The sequence below is a fragment of the Sus scrofa genome, chromosome 6, assembly GCF_000003025.6.
Source record: "Sus scrofa isolate TJ Tabasco breed Duroc chromosome 6, Sscrofa11.1, whole genome shotgun sequence".
Classification (NCBI taxonomy): domain Eukaryota; kingdom Metazoa; phylum Chordata; class Mammalia; order Artiodactyla; family Suidae; genus Sus; species Sus scrofa.
This window is the reverse complement of record NC_010448.4, coordinates 142,085,522-142,109,524: the sequence shown is the minus strand read 5'-3', so window position 1 is coordinate 142,109,524 and position 24,003 is coordinate 142,085,522. Positions and strand designations below refer to the sequence as shown.

The following is a 24,003-nucleotide window of genomic DNA, read 5'->3' as shown; positions in this document are numbered from 1 at the left end:
GAATCGTAATCACTAACTGATTTGGTTTAATGATTAAATGAAAGATGCATTTTTAAAAAACTTTGCTAACTGTGAAGACACTGCATATATGTTAGATATAGTTAGGCAAGTGAAATCAGAATGATGGTGCTCTGGTTTAGACCAGATGGCATAGTAATATCACCTGGGAAACTTTAAGACTTGTGGATGTCTAGAGATTCACTATTTTTTACAGATCATCTTAAATTATTCTTTTACATGCTCCAAGTTTTGAGATTCCCAGCTGGAGTGGGACAAGGTGAGCTCTGGGGTCAGGTTATTCTGTGCTTTCATTTTATAGAATAACTTTATAAGTTGCTATTTTATAAATTCTGTGATCTTGAGTAAGTTCCTTAACCTCTCCAAATCTCCGTTTCTTCAATTCTAAAATAGGTATAACAGGGGAGTTCCCATTGTGATGCAACAGAAACAAATCTGACTAGTAACTATGAGGTTGCAGATCCCTCCCTGGCCTCACTCAGTGGGTTAAGGATCCGGCATTGCTGTGAGCTATGGTGTAGGCCAAAGACATGGCTCGGATAGTGCATTGCTGTGGCTGTGGGGTAGGCTAGTGGCTGCAGCTCTGATTTAACCCCTACCCTGGGGACCTCCATATGCCATGGGTGAGGCCTTAAAAAGACTATATATATCTATATCTATATCTATATCTATCTATCTATCTATCTATCTATATATATATGAATTTAAAGTATGTACAAATACGCTTAATATGTATAGTTGGTTCAACTTAGTCTGATTTCTGCCTTCCCTTTTCCATCAATAAAATCCATGGAAAACCAAAAAAGGAGGGAGTTACAATGAGCATATCACATGCATTTCCAAAGTTGCATTTTCTCAATTTGAAGTGAAATCATATGAAACTGTGGCTCTTGTGTTTTAAATGCAGACACCAAAAAAAGTAAACAGCATACAAAACTGCTTTTGTAGAAAACAAGTAGGTTCCTAGGGTTATAATAATTCACATTACTTATGAAACCAAGTGTTTCCTCATTAATCAATGTCTTAAGAAAGTGCCAAATGCTTTCTGTGCTTAGCAAGTCAGATTAGATTAGTCACAAGACAGCACTTTTATCCTCAAGAACTTTTATGGACATTGAATGTTATGTCACCTATAGTGACGAAATGTCACTCTGCTCACCAATAGTAGAGTTATTCAAAAATTGGTAACTAGATGGGGTGATAGTCACAGATAAGAACAGACATTTGAATAAAGTATGGACCTCAGTTAACTATAACATGTCAATATCTAGTTCATTAATGCAACAAATGAACCATACTGCAGTATGGCCATGTATTTGAAATATATAGACTGGTCATTCAGTTGACCAAAATATATTTTTCATTTATATTTGAACTTTATCCTCATAGCTGTCCAAACTCTTGGAATTTACTGAGAGAGAAAGCAATGGGAGCATATCTTGTTATAAGATTTGGTCTCTTGTCCTCAGTTCCTGAAAATTCTTCAGAGCCAAACAGGTGAAATGAATGTCTTGTCTTTTATAACAAATCCATTTCAACCACAACTGAGTTTTTGTTAATGAGATGACTTTTGGAAAGTACTTAAGAATGTGATCTAGTTGCCAGGGGGACCAACAAGAATTGTGGGGTGAAACTTTCAGTCCCACCCCCACCTTCCACTTCTGGGGAGGGGAGAGGGGCTGGAGGTTGAATTAATCATCCTTGGCCAGTGATCTAGTCAATCATGCCTAGGTAGTGAAGCCTTCTTGCAAACCAAAATGAGGGAGTTCAGAGAGCTTTTGGGCTGGGAAACCTGAATTCTTTCACATGCTGGGCCCCAAACTCCATGACAGAAGCTCCTTTGTTAGAGACCTAATTCTATGTATCTCTTCGTCTGGCTGTTGACTGATATCCTGATATCTTTTGTAATAAATGAGTAATCTAGCAAGTAAGTGGATTTCCTGAGTTCTGTAAGTCACTCTAGCAAATTGATGAAAACCTAAGATGGAATCTTGGGAACCTCTAACTTATAGCCATCAGTCAGAAGTGCAGGTAACAACCTACACTTGTGATTGGCATCCAGAGTTGGAAAGGGTTTTTGGAACAACCTTTCATTTGTAGCTGGTCAGTTGGAAGCACAGATAACAACCTGGGTTTGTGGTGAGTGTCTGAAGTAGAGGGTGGTCTTATGGGAGTAAGTGCTTTACCTATAGAATCTCTGAGTAGATAGTGTCAGAATTGAGTTGCATTATAGGACAACTAGACGGTTTTGGGAGAATTGCTCCCCTCCCATTTTCACATTGTTATTGAGTGGGCAGAGCTCAAATACATACTAAAGTGAACATATTAATGATGGAGAAAATGCATATGATGTATATGAGAACTCTCTGTACTATTTTAAAATTTTTGTCTTTTTTTTTTTTTTTTTTTTTTTTTTTAGGGCCACATGCATAGCATATAGAGGTTCCCAGGCTAAGGGTCAAATCAGAGCTGCAGTTGCTGGTGCACACCACAGCCACAGCAACACCAGATCTGAGCCACGTCTGGAACCTACACCACTGCATCAGCAACACTGGATCTTTAACCCACTGAGTGAGTCCAGGGATCGAACCCATACCCTTATGGATACTAGTTGGGTTCTTAACCCACTGAGCCACAATGGGAACTCTTTTAACAATTTTTCTGTTTTTCTAAAACTGTTCTAAAAATAAAATGTGTTAAAAAATGCAGAAAAGGCTATGTTATTTGTTCATTCTTGGAGTAAGCAGAAATTGATTGACAATGAAATACACCACAATAACAAATTAAAGAATAAAAATCATATAATCATCTCAATAGATGCAAAAAAAGCTTTTGACAAAAGTAAAATATCCATTTTAGATAAAATAAAAACTCTCAACAAAGTGGGTATAGAGAGATCAAAGGCCAACATAATAAAACACATATACAACAAACTGACAGTCAACATTATACTCAGGAGTGAAAAGCTGTAAGCATTTCCTCTAGGATCAGGAACAAGACAAGGATGCCCACTCTCACTACTTTCATTCAATATAGTATTCAAAGACCTACCTGCAACAGTCAGAAAAGAAAAATAAAATGAAGTAATATTGGGAAGGAAGAACCGTTATTGTTTACAGATGACATGATACTATATAGAAAATCCTAAAGATGCCACCAAAAAACTATTTGAACTAATAAATGGATTCAGTAAACTTGTAGTATATCAAATTAATGTACAAAAATCAGTTGTGTTTCTATACACTAATAATAAACTACCAGAAAGAGAAATTAAGAAAAACCATACCATCTATAATCATATCAAAAAAGAATAAAATACTTAGGAATAAATTTAACCAAGGAGGTAAAAGACTTGTACTCATACAACTATAAGACATTGGTGAAATAAATTGAAGATGATATAAACAAATGAAAAGATATATGGTGTTTGTGGATTGGAAGAATTAATATTCTTAAAGTAGGTGTTCGTGGATTGAAATAATTAATATTGTTAAAGTGACCACACTGCCCAAAGCAATCTATAGATTCAGCCATAAAAGTTGTGATTTGTCATTTGTGACAACATAGATGGATCTAGAGTCTTATGCTAAGTGAAATATGTCAGACAGAGAAAGACACATACTAAGTGGTCTCATATGTGGAATCTAAAAAACAAAACAAATGCACAAATCAAAATGAAAACAGACTCATAGATACAGAGAACAAAGACATGGCTGGGTTGCCAGAATGGAGAAGATAGGAATGTGGACAAAATAGTATTGGGGACTAAGAGGTACAAGCCTCCAGTCATATAACAAATAAGTCATGGGGATGTAATATACAGGATAAGGAATATGATCTATTATACTGTAATAACTTTGTATGGGGGCAGATGGTTACTGGTTTTATGGTGGTCATTTCATAATGTATGCAACTGTCAAATCATTATGCAATACACCTGAAACTAACATAATATTATATATCAACTGTATTTCAATAAAAAATAATTGATTGAGCACCTACTCTGTACCAGATACCTTGACAGGTATTGAGGGTAGAAAAATACATAAATACATTAGATAGGAAGGAAGAGAGGGAGGAAGGGAGGACACTATCATTAATATAATATTTTCTATTTCCTGAGAATTTGCTTTTCAGGATGTTAAAATCTGGCAGGAGGGTACAAACATAAATAATTAAAATACAACAATTAATATAAGTAGAAAAAACATTTTTTTAAGGAGAGGGTTTTTAAAATTTTAGTAATGAGATCTTTATAAGCAAGAAGTTAAAAGCATTAAAGAAAAGATTAAAATACATAGCTATATACAAAAATTTCAGGAAAACAAAGTTTATAAACAACAAAAAAGGACAAATATGACAATTAGATGCTCCTAGGTTGGAATAATTAATTTTGTAAAGATGGCCATACTACCCAAAGCAATCTGCAGATTCATTGCAATCCTTATCAAATTACCCAAGACATTTTTCACAGAGATACAACAAACAATCCAAAATTTATATGGAACCATAAAAGGTCCAGAACTGCCAAAACAATCCTAAGGAACAAAAACCAAGCAGGAGGTATAACTCTCCCAGACTTCGGGCAATGTTATAAAGCCACAGTAATAAAGACAGTGTGGTACTGGTACCAAAACATACTTAAAGACCAATGGAACAGAAGAGAGAACCCAGAAATAAACCCAGACACCTACGGTCAATTAATATTTGACAAAGGAGGCAAGAATATAAAATGGGAAAAAGACGGTCTCTTCAGCAAGTGGTGCTGGGAAAACTGGACAGCTGCATGTAAATCAATGAAACTGGAACACACCCTCACACCATGCACAAAAATAAACTCAAAATGGCTTAAAGACTTAAATGTAAGATGGACAGCATGAAACTCCTAGAAGAGAACATAGGCAAAACATTCTCTGATATTACCATACAAATGTTTTCTTAGGTCAGTCTCCCAAGTCAACAGAAATAAAATAAAAAATAAGTCAATGGGATCTAATTAACTGATAAGTTTTTGCACAGCAAAGGAAACCATAAAAAAAAAAGACAACTTACAGGATGGGAGAAAATAGTTTCAAATAATACAACTGACAAGGGCTTAATCTCTAAAATATACAAACAACTTACACAGCTCAACAGCAAAAAAACCAACAACCCAATGGAAAAATGGGCAAAAAACCTGAATAAACATTTCTCCAAGGAAGATGTACAGATGACCAACAAGCACATGAAAAAATGTTCAACATCACTGATTATTAGAGAAATGTAAATAAAAACTACTATGAGGTACCACCTCAAACCTGTCAGAATGCCCATTATAAACAAGTCATCATAACAAATCCTGGAAAGGGTGTGGCGAAAAGGGAATCCTCCTACCCTACTGGTGGGGATAAATTGGTACAACCACTATGGAAAACACTACAGAGGTACCTCAGAAAACTAAACATAGATCCACCCATATGACACAGCAATCCCATTCTTGGGCATATATCCAGACAAAACTTTCACTGAAAAAGATACATGCATGCATATGTTCATTGCAGCACCATTTACAATAGCCAAGACATGGAAACATCTTAAATGTCCAGCGACAGATGAATGGATTAAGAAGATGTAGTATATATACATGATGGATTACTACTCAGCCATGAAAAAGAACAAAATAATGCCATTTGCAGCAACATGGACCGAACTAGAGAAGTAAGTTCTGTCTCATACTAAATGAAGTAAGCCAGACAGAGAAAGATAAATATCATGTGATATAACTTATATCTGGATTCTAATATATGGCACAAATAAAGCTTTCCACAGAAAAGAAACTCATGGACTTGGAGAACAGACTTCTGGTTGCCAGGGTGGAGGAGGAGGGAGTGGGATGGACTGAGAGTCTGGAGTTAATAGAAGCAGACTGTTGCACTTGGGGTGGATAGGCAATGTGATCCTGCTGTATAGCACTGGGAACTATATCTAGTCACTTGTGATGGAACATGATAGAGGATAATGAGAGAAAAAGAATATATATATATATATATATATATGTATGTGTGTGTGTGAGACTGGGTCACTTTTCTGTACAGTAGAAAATTGACAGAACACTGTAAACCAGCTATAATGGAAAAATATAAATCATTAAAAAACAAATATGACAATGAGAAAGAATTTATTAGTCACTACAGCAAAAGGACAATTTCCTTAGCATAGAATGAATTTTAAGAAATCATTAGAACAAAGACCAAAAACCAGATAGAAATATGGCAAAACATGTAAATAAGGGATTGCCAGTGGATTTCTCATGGTGAAAGATACATCAGTGGTTTTCTTTTCTTTTGTTTTTTTTGGCCATGCTCACAGTAGCAGCCCAAGGCACAGTAGTGACTATGCCAAATCCTTAACCAGCTGAACTACCAGGGAACTTTCCAATGGTTTTCATATGTTTAAAAATAGATATAAGTTCACAATAAAGAAATGCCCATGAAATAATGAAGTACTACTTTAAAAAGCCTATCAGACTACCCAAACCAAATATTTGATGATATTATGAGATGGTAAGGATGCATAAAAATAGACACCTTACATTTTTTTTCAGTGGAAATGTAAAATGCCTGCTCTGGATGATAATTTAGTGATATCATAGTGGAAGCTGTTGGCTCTCTGCTTCTCTGTTTCAATGTATGCCCATCTGATTTCTGAATGCCATAATCCCCTGCTGAAATGGGCTGGGATAGGGATAAAGAGCATGCATTAGAGAATCCAGAAATAAACCCTGACACCTATGGTCAATTAATCTTTGACAAGGGAGGCAAGAACATAAAATGGGAAAAAGAAAGTCTATTCAGCAAGCATTGCTGGGAAACCTGGACAGCTGCATGCAAAGCAATGAAACTAGAACACACCCTCACACCATGCACCAAAATAAACTCAAAATGGCTGAAAGACTTCAATATACGACAGGACACCATCAAACTCCTAGAAGAAAACGTAGGCAAAACACTCTCTGACATCAACATCATGAATATTTTCTCAGGTCAGTCTCCCAAAGCAATAGAAATTAGAGCAAAAATAAACCCATGGGACCTCATCAAACTGAAAAGCTTTTGCACAGCAAAGGAAACCCAAAAGAAAACAAAAAGACAACTTACAGAATGGGAGAAAATAGTTTCAAATGATGCAACTGACAAGGGCTTAATTTCTAGAATATACAAGCAACTTATACAACTCAACAGCAAAAAAGCCAATCAATCAATGGAAAAATGGGCAAAAGACCTGAATAGACATTTCTCCAAAGAAGATATACAGATGGCCAACAAACACATGAAAAAATGCTCACCATTGCTGATTATAAGAGAAATGCAAATCAAAACTACCATGAGATATCACCTCACACCAGTCAGAATGGCCATCATTAATAAGTCCACAAATAACAAGTGCTGGAGGGGCTGTGGAGAAAAGGGAACCCTCCTGCACTGTTGGTGGGAATGTCAACTGGTACAGCCACTATGGAGAACACTTTGGAGATACCTTAGAAATCTATACATACAACTTCCATATGACCTCGCAATCCCACTCTTGGGCATCTATCCGGACAAAACTCTACTTAAAAGAGACACGTGCACCCGCATGTTCATTGCAGCCCTATTCACAATAGCCAGGACATGGAAACAACCTAAATGTCCATCAACAGATGATTGGATTCGGAAGAGGTAGTATATATACACAATGGAATACTACTCAGCCATGAAAAGAATGCCATAATGCCATTTGCAGCAACATGGATGGAACTAGAGAATCTCATACTGAGTGAAATGAGCCAGAAAGACAAAGATAAATACCATATGATATCACTTATAACTGGAATCTAATATCCAGCACAAATGAACATCTCCTCAGAAAGAAAATCATGGACTTGGAGAAGAGACTTGTGGCTGCCTAATGGGAGGGGGGAGGGAGTGGGAGGGATCGGGAGCTTGGGCTTATCAGACACAACTTAGAATAGATTTACAAGGAGATCCTGCTGAATAGCATTGAGAACTTTGTCTAGATACTCATGTTGCAACAGAAGAAAGGATGGGGGAAAAATGTAATTGTAATGTATACATGTAAGGATAACCTGACCCCCTTGCTGTACAGTGGGAAAATAAAAAAAATTATAAAAAAAAGCATGCATTGCCTTGTGCAATATTTGTAGATTATAAGATAAGGGGATAATGGGAATTGTAAGGACAGTGAAGTTGGCTGGCTGCAGTTAGTGTCATAGTTATGCCGAGGGAAAAAATGAGAGGCTCGAATATCGGTCAGGACACAATATGAAAGTCAGAAGTCTTCAAAGAACTGTTTAACATTTAGAAAACAGCTCATAGTTTGCTATTGGACTTGGTAGAAACTGAGCCTGATTATAGGACATCCAAGTGTTTGACTACAGTCAATGATTGTCAGATCCTCCAAGTCATTAGGTTGGGCAGGCACAGCAGTAACCCATCATACAACGAGTACACTTAGGATCAGGCAGGAACATGTCCAGAGGGAACAACTAAACTACATGCACTGGCAGTCCAGCCCCCATACTACTTAACTTGTTGAATCAATGGTTCTCCGTGATGTCACACCTATGACTTCACAGAGAGTCCCTACAACCAGTTGTCAGAGGACAATTAAAGCCAGGTCTGATTCATAGTGGAGTTGGCTCAATATGTCATGTGAGCTGAAAAGAGACACATATGCACCACAGCTCCTCTCAAGGGTGGTCATGAAAGACAGTTGTGAGGGAAATTCTCACTACCGTGGGCAGAACTTCTGGCAGTACAGAGATGCATGAACTTGTGTAAATGGTCAGAGACAGGCAGCTTCAGCTGCAGTGGATGCTGTTGATACCCTGACCATATCTCTCCCTTACCCTTCAGTTCATGCTGGTCAGGCTTCCAGCTGTCAGCACCCTCATTTCTTTCCTTCTTTGGCCAATAAAACCCAACTTGCCTGCCTGGGGAAAAGGCCAGAAATGTCAGGGCATTAATACTTTTCAGGCAGTGGAATGCAGGGAAGCAAGGTGGCAGGTGCCCCTGAGTGGAGAAGAATTGAGGGGGCGGTTTGTTTTTTGGCCATGCCCAAAGCATGTGGAATTTCCCAGGCCAGGAATCGAACCTGTGCCACAGCAGCTCACCTTAACCCACTGAGCCACATGGGAAGTAGATAGATTACTATTAAAATTGTAAACACGCATGCCCTCTGCTGCAGGAATTCCACTTCCAGGAATTTATACAAAAGATATACTCACACAAGTACCCAAAGACATGTGATTTTTTTTTCTATTAATAGCAGTAAACATCATTGAGTGCTTACCATATACTAGACATTAAAGTTCTTTCCATTTGTAGTAACTCAATTCTTAGGAAAAACTCCATGAAATTACTATTAAATTCCCATTTTACGTAGGAGGAAATTGGAGCATACAGAGGTTAAGTAAATTGATTAAAATTGTAAGAGCTATTAGTAGAGAGCCAGGGTTCAAAGCCAGGAACTCTGACTTCAAGGATAAAATCCTTGTATCCACTTGGTTTCTTTCTTTCTTTTTTCTTTTTCTTTTCTTTTCTTTTTTTTTTGTCTTCTTGCCTTTTCTAGCGCTGCTTCTGCGGCATATGGAGGTTCCCAGGCTAAGGGTCTAATCAGAGCTGTAGCCATCAGCCTACACCACAGCCACAGCAACACAGGATCTGAGCCAAGTCTGCACCCTACACCACGGCTCGCGGCAATACTGGATTCTTAACCCACTGAGCAAGGCCAGGGATCGAACCCACAACCTCATGGTTCCTAGTCAGATTCGTTAACCACTGAGCCATGAAGGGAACTCCTCCACTTGTTTTCTTTAAAAACATACAAGCAAAGAAACTTATTGAAGCATTATTGTAAGAGCTAGAAATAGTCCAAATGTTCATCATAAGACAATGGTTACAAAAAGTATGGTGGTATACCATATTGAAATATTTAGAGCTATTAAAAAGAACAAGGTTTTTTTGGGAAAGAAGTATAAGATATTGTCAAGAGAAGAAATCAGGACTCAGTGCTTCTCCAACAGGCTTCCAATCTTGCAAAACCCAGAGCTATGTGTACAGATATATGTTTCTGTGTGTGTTTACCATGGCGACAGTTGTTGCCGTAGGAGAGGCATGCATGTCAGGCATGAGAGGGAAACACACTTTACATTGTAAACCATTTTTTAAACTGTTTTATTTAACACAAGAATAGATTACTCTTTTAAAAAGCTATACTGAAAATATTGTATAATCAAGATATATATGATATATGTATAATACATGATAGATAGATAGATATGTAAATTGACATGGAGTCACAGAGGAAGGACCAATTCATTTTTCCTGGAGGGGCTCTCAGAAGGCCCCATAAAAGACCCTAGTGGATGGGTAAATGCAGAAGAGAATCACTCCTGGCAGAAGTGTATTTGAAGGTCCAGAAGTGTGAGAGTTCACAGGATGCAGGTTAACTGCATATAGTCTAATGTGTGAGTTGGCAGGAAATGAAGCTAGAAAGAGGTTGTGATCAGATGGTCTGTAGATATGTTAACTTACAAGTGAAATGAAATATTCAGGCTATCGATACTTAAAGACACTTTTCTTGTAGGTTTAAGAAATATCTTTGAATCCTTTAGGTGCCACATGGTGTATTACAAGGAGGAAAGGGGATATAGCTCCAGTTAATGAAGTCTGCCTCTAAAGAGTATTAGTTTTCTTCATTCTCCCTTAATGCAGGGAGTTTGGTGAGGAAATGTATCCATGAGGAATCAGAGAAGTGAAGTGTGCACTTCACTTAACCAACCATGGGCTCAATGTCTCCATCTGGAAACACACACTATAGTAGAACAAACTTCATAGAATTAGTGGGAGGATCATTTGAGATAATTCATGCAAAGTAATTAGTATCTTGCCTGGCACTTTAGCAGGAACTCACAATTGTGACCTACTATTACTGTCAATAAGTGCTAATAAATAGCAATTTCAAAATGAGCACAACTTTAATGAAATCGCAAGGAACTGAAAACAGTGAAGAGGAAAGTACTTCACTTGGAAACTGAAGGTCTGTAGTTTTAATCCAAAGGAATATCGCATGCTCAAAATGAACTCAGTTGCTTTGCTGCTGCCAAACCCTAAATGGCACTTGTGTTATGCCTAAAGCTGCATGGCTGATAGACGAGTCAGAGCTGTGGGATCTGTGAGCTCACCCCCAATGCCAGGTCCTCCTTTCCAACCAGTTACACCCAAAATGCTGAATGATGGATGCAAGTGTTTGACACTTTAAATGAATGTCTTAAAGAATCAGAACATTCATTTTTCCCAGGGAAATGTGAAGATCTGAAAACCATTAGACCTAATTTTTAAAAAATAAACACTTTAACCTTCCCTTCTGCTGAGAATGCTTACAAAGAGGTGATATTTATAAAACAGAAGAAACAAATCAAACAAACTCTGGTTTTTGAAAAATGTCATAAACTGTATACTGGCAGTAGATTTTTAATTAGCTATTACAAAAGCCACCAAAACAAGGCTGTCAAAGGTGTAAAATTTGTAATTCTAGATTGAAACTTAAATGTGCTTAACCTGAAAAAAAATATCAGGCTGTAAACCTCAGAGAAACAAACAAGCTAGATTAGGGACACTCGTATCTAATTTTTACTGACTCACTATGCTCCTTGTTTAATACCCATTTTCTGGCTCTTCTCATTTTCACCCATAAATTTCCCCCTCCATAATTTCAGTGACAATTCTTGTTTCCAAATCAAAAATTAAAGCACATGTTTTGATAACATCAAATACTCTTATGGGACCAAGGGAAAACTTTATCTTAAAAAGTGTTTTCTGGAGTTCCCTTGTGGTGCAGCAGAAACGAATCCAACTAGTAACCATGATGGTTGCGGATTCGATCCCTGGCCTTGCTTAGTGGGTTAAGGACTCAGCGTTGCTGTGAGCTGTGGTGTAGGTCCCAGACACGGCTCGGATCCCACGTTGCAGTGGCTGTGGCAAAGGCCGGCAGCTACAGCTCCAAATGGACCCCTAGCCTGGGAACCTCCATATGTCATGGGTGCAGTCCTAAAAAGCAAAAAAAAAAAAAAAGTGTTTTCTCCTTACGTTCTGGAAATCTGGTAGTTCCCATATGATGTTATAGATATATCTTTCTTTTTTCCTAATCTTCTCTCCTTTAAAATGATTCATATTAACTTTTGGATTTAAAGTACTTGGAAAGGTATGTGAAAAAAGGGGAAAAAATAACCTGAGAGAATACCAAGACAAACAAACAAAAATGTAGAATGGCAGAAACAGACCACACTTCAAGAGAAGGGGAAAAAGAGGAGAGAATCCTATATGATGACGATTTTAGCGCATTTTATCCAAAGTTCAAAACGAAGTTAGATTAAATGAAACTCAGAGGGAAAATAGTTTTATAGCTTAAATGGAAATAAAAATTTTATTTGTTGGTTTTTCCAGTCCACCTTGAATAAAAGGGCCCCAGATGAATAATGTTTATAGTTATTATTTACTTTCAGCAGATTGCCTTCATCTTCCATTAATACATCTTCAGGAAGGAAAAAAAAAAAACCCTACCTTTTGTGGCAGAGCTATAAAATTTAGAACTTTCATGATCATAATTATTCACAATCATGAGGAGAAAAGAAAATCATTTCTCAGAAAATAGATGATGATAACATCAAACATTTCTCTAATGTTTCATTGAGATCTAAACACATTACACAAGCTTAAAGAAATATTGGTGGATGGATGGCCATAGAGCAAAGAACTTGAAGTTTCAGTGACTTTGGGCATTCTTGAGAAGAAAACATAATCACAAGATGCTACAAAATCATAGGTAATTGTCACGTCTTCTCAACATCCACACAGCTTTGAACTCTGATTATTCCTTTCTTCCTCCATATAGCACTTAGCTCTTTCTATCTTGTAACCACCGCAACAAAAAAGAATCATTCCACTCTAGCACCTTTACAAACTGTAACCTAATCAATAGCCTATTTATTGTATTGGTTCAGGTGAAATTCCATATAAGATGTTTACATTTTGCAGGGTAGAGACTTCTAGGCTTTTTATTTCTTAGTAATGGTAATTGAGTTTTAGCTGGGTACATGATAACACAGTTAAAAGACTAAATCTCCTGGCCTCCCTTGATAAATTGTGGTAACAAAGCACAGTCCAATGGGATGTTAGAAGTTATGTGTTCAAAGCCAGGGTATCCCTTAAAAGAAAGGATCGGCCTTCCACTTCCTTTCTCTCTTCCCCACTGGCTATCATGTGGCTATAAGGAATGAGCTGGAACAGCTAAACCACAAGATGGAAATTGCATGTAGAGAATTTCACAAGAAGAGGTTGAGACCTCAATACCATAGAGCCATGTAAGTTACACTCAACCTGCTGCATGAGAGAGAAGTCTTCCATTTTTTGTCTTTTGTTTTTATTTTCTGTTTTATGGTTGCATTGATGTATAATAAACATAAAATAAATTGCACAGGAGTTCCTGTCGTGGCTCAGCAGTAATGAATCTGACTAGTATCCATGAGGATGCAGGTTCGATCCCTGGCCTCGCTCAGTGGGTTAAGGATTCTGCATTGCCGTGAGCTGTGGTGCAGGTCACAGATGCGGCTCGCATCTGATGTTGCTATGACTGTGGCTTAGGCCAGCAGTTATAGTTCCAATTCCAACGCCTAGCCTGGGAACCTCCACATGCTGCTGGTGCAGCGCTAAAAAGACAGAAAATAAATAAATAAATTGCACACATTTATGTATAAGATCTGATAACTGGGCATATGTGTATACCCATGAAACCATACAATCAGGAAATAGAACATAACGCTTCCTCCACAAAAGTTTCCTTTTGCCTTTTTGTAGCACATCCCTTCGTGACCTCCACCATCCCCAATCAACCAGTAATTTGTTTTCTGTCATTATAGATTGCATTTTCTAGAATTTTATACATATATTATTATGGGCTATGCACCTTTTGTCTGGCTCTTTCACTTATAATTATTTTGAGACTTATCCATGCTTTTGCATATATCAATAGTTTCTTTTTATTAGCAGTTATTCTGCCGTATGGATGTGCCAAAATTTGCTTATTCATTATGGACTTTTGAGTTGTTTCCAGTTTAGTTTGGGGCTATTACAAACAAAGTTGCTATGAATGTTTATGTACAAGTCTTTGGGTCAAGACATGCTTTTATTCCTCTTGAATAAATAACTAGAAATAGAATAGCTGATCATAAGCTGGATGTTATGCTTAAGATTTTAAGACACTGCCTGTTTTCCAAAGCAGTTGTCCTAATTTTCATCTCCATGAGTAGTGAAGGATAAAGTTCTAGTTGCTCCACCTCCTCAGCAACATGTGGTATGATTAGTCTTTATTTTAGCCATTCTAGTGGGAGTGTAATTTTAATTTCCCTAATGACTAATCATGTTTTGCATCCTTTTGGGTGTTTATTTTACATTCCTATAACATTTTAGGTGAAGTGTTTTTTCAAAATTTTTGCCTATTGTTTATGAAAATTTTAGTCTTCTTCTTGAATTGTAAGAGATTTTGGTACATTATAGATTCAAATACTTCATCAGATATATGTTCACATATCTTTTCCCTCATGCTGTGACTAAAAAAGGTATTAGTCTTGATGGGGTGCAGTTTGAGCATTTAAAAATTTTAACAGCATGTACTTTTTGTCATCCTATTTTTAAAAAAAACCTTTGCCAAAACCCACGGTGACCAAGATCTTATGCTACGATATCTCCTAAAGTTTCATAGTTTTAACTCTTAAATACTTGTCTATGATCCTTTTGGAGTTATTATTATTGGAGTAATTATTATATCTGGTATGAAGAAAAAGTAGAAAGTTTTCATTTATTTTTGTTTTATTTTGTTTTGCCAATGGCTATTTAATTTTTCCAGCATCATTGCTGAAAAGATTATTTACCATTGAATTACTTTGGCATCTTTGTAAAAATTAATTTCTTGTATATATGTAGGACTACTTCTGAATTCCTATTCTGTTCCATTTATCTATATGTTTATCTTTATGTCAATATTGTACCCTAACTACTTCAGCTTTATAATAAATTTTGAAATTAGATAGTATAAATCCTCCAATTTTGCTTTTTTTTTTTTTGCCATTTCTTGGGCTGCTCCCACAGCATATGGAGCTTCCCAGGCTAGGGGTCAAATCAGAGCTGTAGCCACCGGCCTACGCCAGAGCCACAGCAACACAGGATACAAGCTGCGCCTGCAACCTACACCACAGCCCACAGCAACGCCGGATCCTTAACCCACTGAGCAAGGCCAGGGATCGAATCCACAACCTCATGGTTCATAGTTGGATTCGTTAACCACTGAGCCACAACAGGAACTCCAATTTTGCTTCTTTTTAAAAGTTGTTCTAGCTACTATTGAGATTTTTTCCATAAATTTTGTTATCAGCTTATCATTTCATAGAAAATACTTGCTGAGATTTTGATTGATATTGCCTAAATCTATAAGTAAATTTGGAAAGGACTGCCATCTTAACAATATAAAGTATGCCATTTGGTGAACACAATGTATATCTCTATTTATTAGTGTCTTTAATTTCTCTTAACAGTGTTTTAAAGTTGCCAGTGTACAGTTTTGTGCATATTTTATCAACTTTATTCCTATTTCACATTTTGATGTTAAGTTGCATTGTATTTTAACTTCCAGTTTTGATTGTTCATTGCTAATATACAGAAATATTATTTATTTTCATAATTCAACACTGTATCCTATAACCTTGCTAAATTCATTGGTTAGTTTCAACAGTTTATTGAGAATTCTTTAGGATTTTCTACATAGATGATGAAGTCATCTGAAAATAAAGGAAATTGTATTTCTTTATTTCTGATCCATATTCCTTTTATTTCTCATTCTTGAACTATTTCCCCGGCTGGGTCTCCAGTACAATGTGAAATACAGATGTCTTTGTCTTTTTCTCTCTCTTAGGAGGAAAGAATTCAGTTTTTAAATACTAAGTATGATATTAAGCTACAGAATTTCATTGATGCCATTTATCAGCTTAAAGAAGTCCCCTTTAACTTCTAGTTTTCTAAGAGATTTAATTGGGAGTGAATGTTGGATTTTTTCAGATGCTTTTTTTGTCTGTATTGAGATAATCATACAGTTGTTCTTCTTTAGCCTATTGATATTATGAATTATATTGATGAATTTTTGAATGTTAAGTCACATTGTTTTTCTAGGACAACTATACTTAGTGATGATGTGTTATGCATTTTTATGTCATTGCATTTGATTGACTAACACCTGTAAAATAATTTCTGTGTTCATGAGACATGTTGGACAAGAGTTTGTTTTCTTGTAATGTTTCTTTCTTGTTTTGGTCTCAGAATAATGCCAGATTCGTAGAATGAATTGGGTCTTCAATATTTTGCTTAATCACTGCTAGTTTGGCCTTTGTTACAGCTGATGTGCTTGTATTTTACTTAATATTATGTGTGTGTGGAAATAGATGTAGATGAATGTGGCTATAAATAAAAAGAAGAGAGAACAGCACATACTTTTAAGAATGAATTGTACTTACTGAATATTTGGATTTAATGGAAGCCATTGTGCCTCCATTATCTGCAGATTAGAATTAATAATATTATCTATGTCATAGAATTGCTAGGATTTGTTTGTAATAACATGTACAAGTCATTTGGAATGTCGCTGGAACACAGTTCAATCTCAGTAAATGGTAGCCATTTTTCTTTTTATTATTAATCTTATTTTTGTCATTATGGACATCATTATAACCACTAGTTTTATAATGTCCATTATTTAATGATGAAGAATGTGGGCATATCAGAAACAAATATAGTTGTTTGCTATTAGAAAACATCACTTCTCTGGCTCTGTGCTGTTCTCATAAACTTGCCACAGGACTGCCAAGGCTGGCATTTGGCAAGGGAGCAGTGGGATCACCTCTTTCATGTGATCTGTGGATCCTCTGATAAAAATTAGCTGCTCAACTGAGGTGCCATACTTAGAGAACCAATCATCTTCTGCCTCAACTGAGACCATTGCTAAGTGTATTAATATTTTGGGTAGTAGATTCAGAAGCATTAATTAACTAGAATGCTTTATCTCAAGTAGAAGGGACTCAAGGGAGATGAGAGCCATTGCTCTGAAGAACAAAGAGAGGAAATGGTCACAGCTGACAATGAATATAGATCCAGTAGAATAAACACTGGTTTTAATATTAGGGCACCTGAGTTTAAAGCTCAGTTTTGATGTTAACTAGCCATGTTCAATCTTTCAGTTATATAAAGTATTTATTGAGCCTCTGGTGTATGCGAGAAACCTATGCACAAGTCACAGTGGTGAGCAGGGCAGATATGGTCTCTGAGATTTATTGACCAACGTTTTAACCTCCTTGGAACCTCTGTTTACTCTGCCTACTTCACAAGCTAGCATAGGAAGCATTTACATAAAAGCACGTTGTAATCTGCCTTACTAGAGAAAGTCACAGAATTGTGCAGATGATTCTCTTGGGAATGTAAACTTCAATCTCAGATTTTCTTCTTTTTTTTTTTTTTTTTTTTTTGCCACTCCCATGGCATGTGGAAGTTCCGGAGCCAAGGATGGAACACACGACAGAGCAACAACCTGAACCACAGCAGTGGCAGTGGCAGATCCTTAACTTGCAGAGGTACCAAGGAATTCCAACCTCAGATTTTTGAATTGTCACTTTCTGTTACAATCTACGTTCCTGCCCTGGGCTATGAACTCTAAGAAGAGAAATTATCTTGTACATTTTTGTGTTCTGGTATGCGATCACTTCTATGTGCCTGTTGAATAAAGAAGTTAATGAGCAAATGAATGAACAGAGAGTTTGGAAAGGAAGTATACTTGTTCAGAATTATAAAAGCCTTAAAAGAGATGATTATTTTCATAAAACAACTGAGAAGGAAGTGGTGAGGATAAAAATATAGTGTACTGGTTGAGACCACAGAATGTGGGGTGAGATTGTATTAGTGCAGATAGTTTGGAGAGCCTATTTTCTGTCAATTTGTTAATCTCTGCAAGTCAGAACAAGGGGAGTTCCCATCTTGGCTCAGAGGTTAACGAATCTGACTAGCATCCATGAGGACGAGGGTTAGATCCCTGGTTTCGCTCAGTGGGTTAAAGATTGGGCGTTGCCCTGAGCTGTGGTGTAGGTCGCAGATGCGGCTCGGATTCTGCATTGCTGTGGCTGTGGTATAGCCTGGCAGCTGCAGCACTGATTGGACTCCTAACCTGAGAACCTACATATGCCGTGGGTGAGGCCCTAGGAAGACTAAATAAATAAATTAATAAACAAAGTCAGAACAAGCTTAACAGTTATTAAGTTTCCAAATGTATTAGCAGTAATTAAGAGCCTTTAATATAATTGTTCCTCTGGCCAATTTCTGTCAAAATTAAAAGCCAATCTGTTTTGGAAGCTATTCACTTTACTTACAAACAAAAATTTATGTTTTCTCTAGAACATCTTGAGTACTTTGATTTTGCAATTATAATTCTGTATTTAAATTACAAGAATTAGAGGTTAGAAGACTCAGGTTTAAGACCTGGCCATACTTAAACTCTTGGCATAGTTTAGGCAAGTCCATGCAAAACTCTGGGGCTCTCTCTCCTCATCAAGAACAGGAAAACATTAGAACAAACCATCCTGTGGCTTCTGATAGCACTAGAAAGCTGATTCTATGGATGGGTTTTGAACATGAAAAAGTAGGCTTCCAGTTTGTGATACACTTCTTATTGATGTTCCAGAAGCAAATGATGAGAGCTCATATTTAGGTAGACCTCCCACTAACCAGATACATGAGATACAAAGGCCCAAGCAAAATTAAGCAAAGAATTAAAAAAAAATTTGCAAATATATTTAAGCCTAAAATATCCATATGGATGCAACAGGCATGGTTTCTTAGACACTCATTCAGAGGTACTAAGAGAGATCCTTAACCCACTGGTTTTCAGTAAGAAATATAATCACAAAAGGCATTGAACAAGACACCGTGTCCTGGGCTCATCTGGAAAGACGCTGCATTCTGTTCAGGCAGGCCCTCTGCAAAGCATGGCTTCTACATCATTCTTCCCATTCCCTCACTCCCACCAGAGCCAGAGAAATTTATTTCTCTGATATTTGAACCACAGCCTCACCTCTGCTCTACAATTAGCCTGCAAGGGAACTAACTCAAACCAAAGAGACCCTGAATTCTGAAACGGTGAAAAAGGAGGAATTTTGCCAGTTCTTCCCTTTCTTAAAAGGAAATTTCACTGGTCTGTACATTTAAGTAATGGTCTAATGGATCTTACAATGAAGAGTCTGTTCCTTGATTTTTGTTCTAATTCTCGGAACCCAGCACAAAATAACTTTTGCTTCCAGTAATCTGAGAGGAGCTGAGAAATCTGTGAACACAGCTGGCCAGTAAACACAGAGAGTGGAAATCATATCGTCCAGAGCATATTTACCTAGGTAGAGAGCATTTATATTTTAAGCACCTGTCTGGTGTGTCTTTACGTACTTTGTACATATTCAAGTGGCTATATATCATTTCAACTAAGGCAGGAAAATTTTCAGCCACCATATCATTCACAGGGACTAAACTTTCGGCTGTTTAATAGGCATTTAAAGTGTTTGCTTCTATTGAAGAAAAATGCCTTTATTTTTCATTTTGAGTTCTACCATATCTGGGGTTTAAAAGAAGATAGACATTGGATATGGCTATTGCCTCCTGCAGCTGCATTTAATGGAAATACTGTTATATAGTCTGTGCAGTAGAGAGAAAAATAATTAGAAACCAGGGAAAGTTCCATTTACAGTGTCCAAGTCTCTCTTAAGAAAAAGAATCATAGAGGATTACAGTGAACACCCAATGATCACAGGCTCAAAGTCATCCTTAAACCTCTCACCAAAATTTTACATCTCACCAGCTTAAGGTGGTAGATGTGTCTTCATGAATGAGGAAGGAGCTGTAGGTCTTACTGAGGCAGGGCTGGCTCACAGGGACCTTGCCCTGTGCAGAGGCTCTATTGATTACTGAAAATTCTGGGGTTAAGAGTCAGGGTCCTGAATAATCCTGACAATTGTGTTAATTTCTCCGTTGTTTGTAGAAATTACCATGAGTTTTTCAAAAGAATATGAATGACAAGGCAAAGTGAATGTTCAGGAAACAGAAGAGTCTCTGGAGAAACTTTGGAGGTTGAGGATGAGTTTTCTCCCCCAAACCAAGTTCATCATCTATGCCTTTCCCGTCACTTGCTTAACCTCATGTTTTGAATGACAATCACCTCAATAGGCTGGCGAACATGGAGGACTGTCAGATTTCTACCCCTTTTGTGATTTAGCTGCTCAGGACTCCATTTCAGAGTCTCACTGTGACTGGGCAGGGCTTCAAGATGATTTTGACTAGGCTTTCACTTTCTTAGGGTTCTGCATGCTAAAAGAAACCTTAGAAACCAAATGGAGCCAAGGTGTTAATGATTAATTTTGGTTGACTTGGTTTCTCCCCCAGATTATGTTTGCCTGTGGACATATGGTATCCATGTCCACAGCCCAAAGTATAAGTAATATGGACATTTTTTTTCTTTTTAGGGCCACACCTGTGGCATATGGAAGTTCCCAGGCTAGGTGTCGAATCAGAGCTGCACCCAATGGCCTACACCACAGCCACAGCAATGCAGGATCCAAGAAACATCTGCAAACTGCACCTCAGCTCATAGTAATGCCAGATCCTTAACCCACTGAGTGACGTCAGAGACTTAACCCACATCCTATGCTTATTAGCCGGGTTATTAACCTGCTGAGCCACAACGGGAACTCAGGGAATTTTAGATATAGATACAAAGCCAGGGATTGAAATTGTTCTTGGTTAAGAAAGACTTTTTCAACAACCCTAGCCAAGAGGGGAAGACATTTATATATGAGCAAATAATTATATAGGAACAGGAAAAAATGCTGCTTCTGTCTTAATAAACACATAAATTTAGTTTCCTCATAGATTAAAAAATAGGGATAATACCACCATTTCATTTAGTTATTTTAAGAATTAAATGAGGAGTTCCCATCGTGGCTCAGTGGTTAATGAACCCAACCAATATCCATGAGGATGTGGGTTCAATCCCTGGCCTTGCTCAATGGGTTAAGGATCCGGCATTGCTGGGAGCTGTGGTGCAGGTCACAGATGAGGCTCAGGTCCCGCATTGCTGTGGCTGTGATATAGGCCAGCAGCTGTAGCTCCAATTCAACCCCTAGCCGGGGATCTTCCATATACCACAGCTGCAGCCCTAAAAAGACAATAATAATAATAATAATAATAATAATAATTAAATGAAATAACTTGTGAAAGAACAAAGTACATTCTAGAAACAAAGTAAATGTTAGCTTCTATTCTCCCTTCTGAAGCAGGAATACTGACTCTGGCAGCTGTTGTTCATGTTTTATTATTAACCATTAAATGTGGTTAGATGTAGAAGGACGAGAAGCATTAGGAATTCCCATTGTGGCTCAGCAGCAATGAATCCGACTAGTATCCACGAGGATGGGGATTCAATCCCTGGCCTCACTCAGTGGGTCAAGGATCCAGCATTGCCTTGAGCTGCAGTGTAGGTCACAGACATTGCTCCGATCTGGCATTGCTGTGGCTGTGGCATAGGCTGGCAGCTGCAGCTCCAGTTCAACCCCTAGCCTGGGCACTTCCTATGTCACAGGTACATCCCTGAAAAGCAAACAAACAAAAAAGAAGGACAAGAAACTTTAAAGGAAAAATCAAGACTCCTGACAACAGCTTTTGTATATTGTTGATACTACATGTTTTCTACACCAGGCTGACTGGTACACATGAACTGGCTATAGATAACACTATTCACGAAGTTGATCAAGTTTAGTCACACACATTGCTGTGATGGTTAAAGTCCTTCACTGGCATTTTTACTCATACACTCACTCATTCACTTATTCCTTTAAATCGTTAATAAATATGATAAGTGCTCGATACTTTTTTTTTGAAAAATGAATGAAAGAGAGATTTACCAAGAATCTATTATGTCTTAAGTATGATTCTAAGTACCAGCAAATAAAAAAATAGAACTTCTGCCCTCAAGGAGCTTTTGGTCTCATAGCAGATGCCAGGATATGCCTAGAAAAACATGGGCGCATCTCTGAGGAGAGGTGTCATGAAGAAGTGTCTATACTCAGTACACTGCCTACCTCAGAGCATCATTTCCTTGCTAACAAATCCGGATCATCATTTGTTTCATGTGCTATCTTACTAACAAGCAGTATCTGTGCTGGTCAAGCAATAGAATCTGCTTAGTTTTTAAGGTCAAGTTATTGTCCATATCTGTAGATTCTTCCCCAGCCAAGTAAATATTTGGACAGAGAAGAGTGTTCCTGGAGGAAGTTTCTGGGTTTCTGACAAATACCGTTTGCCCTTCCAAAAGGACATTCGTTAAATATAGGACCTGGTACAATTGTTTCTAAGTTTGGAGAAAGAAGCAGGGCTGTAAGGCTAGACATTCCAGTAGAGCAAACTCACACCCAGCATCCCTGTAGTGCATGGATATGCATATTTCTCACTGGCAGAATATTTTTCTTCATGAAACAAGGGCTGATTTGCCCATAAGGTGTAGTTTGCTTTGGCATAGGAGTAAAACGTCTGGAGTTACAACTACCTGCTGACTCCCCATGCGTGTGAGAAATGCATGACTAATTGCAAGCTGTGTCTGCTCTCATGCAAAGCTGTAGTCAACAGTGATTTCAAGACACGAGGGCACATACATAAATAAGCTTGGCCATGCTTGAAAGCTGGCCCTGTGTTAGGGCCAATTGTGTTATTGCTGCCACGTCAAAGTCTTTAGTGTCCTCCATTAACTTTGCTAAGGTGCTGCAGGCACTCACAATTGGTAATGATGCCCTGTTAGGTCTACCCTCTTCTTCCAAATAACATCCCAGTATTGCCACCCTGAGAAAGCTTAAGAAGAGAAAGCTTTAACCTCCTTATCTCTACCAGAGTCCTCTCCTCAAGCCATCTCAAATAAATTAAGAAGTAATCCATGTGTTTGCTATGTAAATCAAATTCAGAAAGCAAAACCAACCCCCAACCCCAAATCAGCTGATCTCCTAGCTCTGCACCCATACGAGTAAATTGTCTCACCTCATTTCCTACTGTGCTGACAGTCTACAACTGTTGTGACACTGTGGGAATGTGATTAAGAGCATAGTGTATGGAGTAAAAAACAGTACCAACCTCATAGGTAACTGTGAAGATTAAGTTAATCAGACACGCATTAATATAATTATTGGCACATATTTAGTATTCCGTAATTATTATCATTATTATTACTATATAATAAGCATTATGATTGATATGATTCATTATTATTACTATATAATAAGCATTATGATTGATTGATAGTACTTACCTAGTTAAAATATTTCTATGATACCTACTAGCTCAATAGCATAATTTAAACTCTAATGTTCTTTATATTCTGGCTCCAATGTACCCTTTTTCTCTGGCTTTATCTCTGGCTATATGCTGCCCCACATCCTGTACCTCTGCTATGGTTACTGACTTACCATTTCCCAGATATCATATGTTTTACCACCTTTGCCTTTGGTCTTGCTGGCCCCCTTCTTTCTATGTCCCTCAACACAGTATCTACCTAGAAAACTCAGTCATCTTTTATTACACGGGTTCAATGGTATCTCCTCTATGAGGTTTTCTCTGACCTCACCCAGGAGAAAAATAGTCACTATTGTGTTACTGTCATTTATTGATTTTTTTTTTGTCTCCTCTAGAAGATTTCAAGATCCTCCAGCTGCTGACTATATGGTTCATTTTCTTCTGCGTGTGTGTGTGTGTGTGTGTGTACAACAGAACAGTGTATGTGCCAAGTGCTAAGTGCATATTTATTGAGTGGGAAAAGTGTTAAAAGAGTATA

General features: G+C 37.5%; 1 protein-coding gene and 1 long non-coding RNA gene across 8 annotated transcripts in view; one reads left to right on the top strand and one right to left on the bottom strand.

Moving 5' to 3' along the window:
• The window catches only part of PTGER3 (prostaglandin E receptor 3), a 201,483-nt gene that overhangs the window by 50,913 nt on the left and 126,567 nt on the right, over positions 1–24,003 (bottom strand). The gene's annotated exons all lie outside the window — the stretch shown is intronic.
• Positions 1–24,003, top strand: part of LOC106507649 — a 372,669-nt gene that overhangs the window by 261,693 nt on the left and 86,973 nt on the right. The window contains exon 4 of one of the 6 annotated variants that reach the window (XR_001303787.2): positions 17,647–17,903. The exons of the other annotated variants lie outside the window; for them this stretch is intronic. This is a non-coding gene — a long non-coding RNA (uncharacterized LOC106507649). Of the gene's footprint in view, positions 1–17,646; positions 17,904–24,003 lie in introns of those variants that run through there. 6 annotated transcript variants of the gene reach the window in all.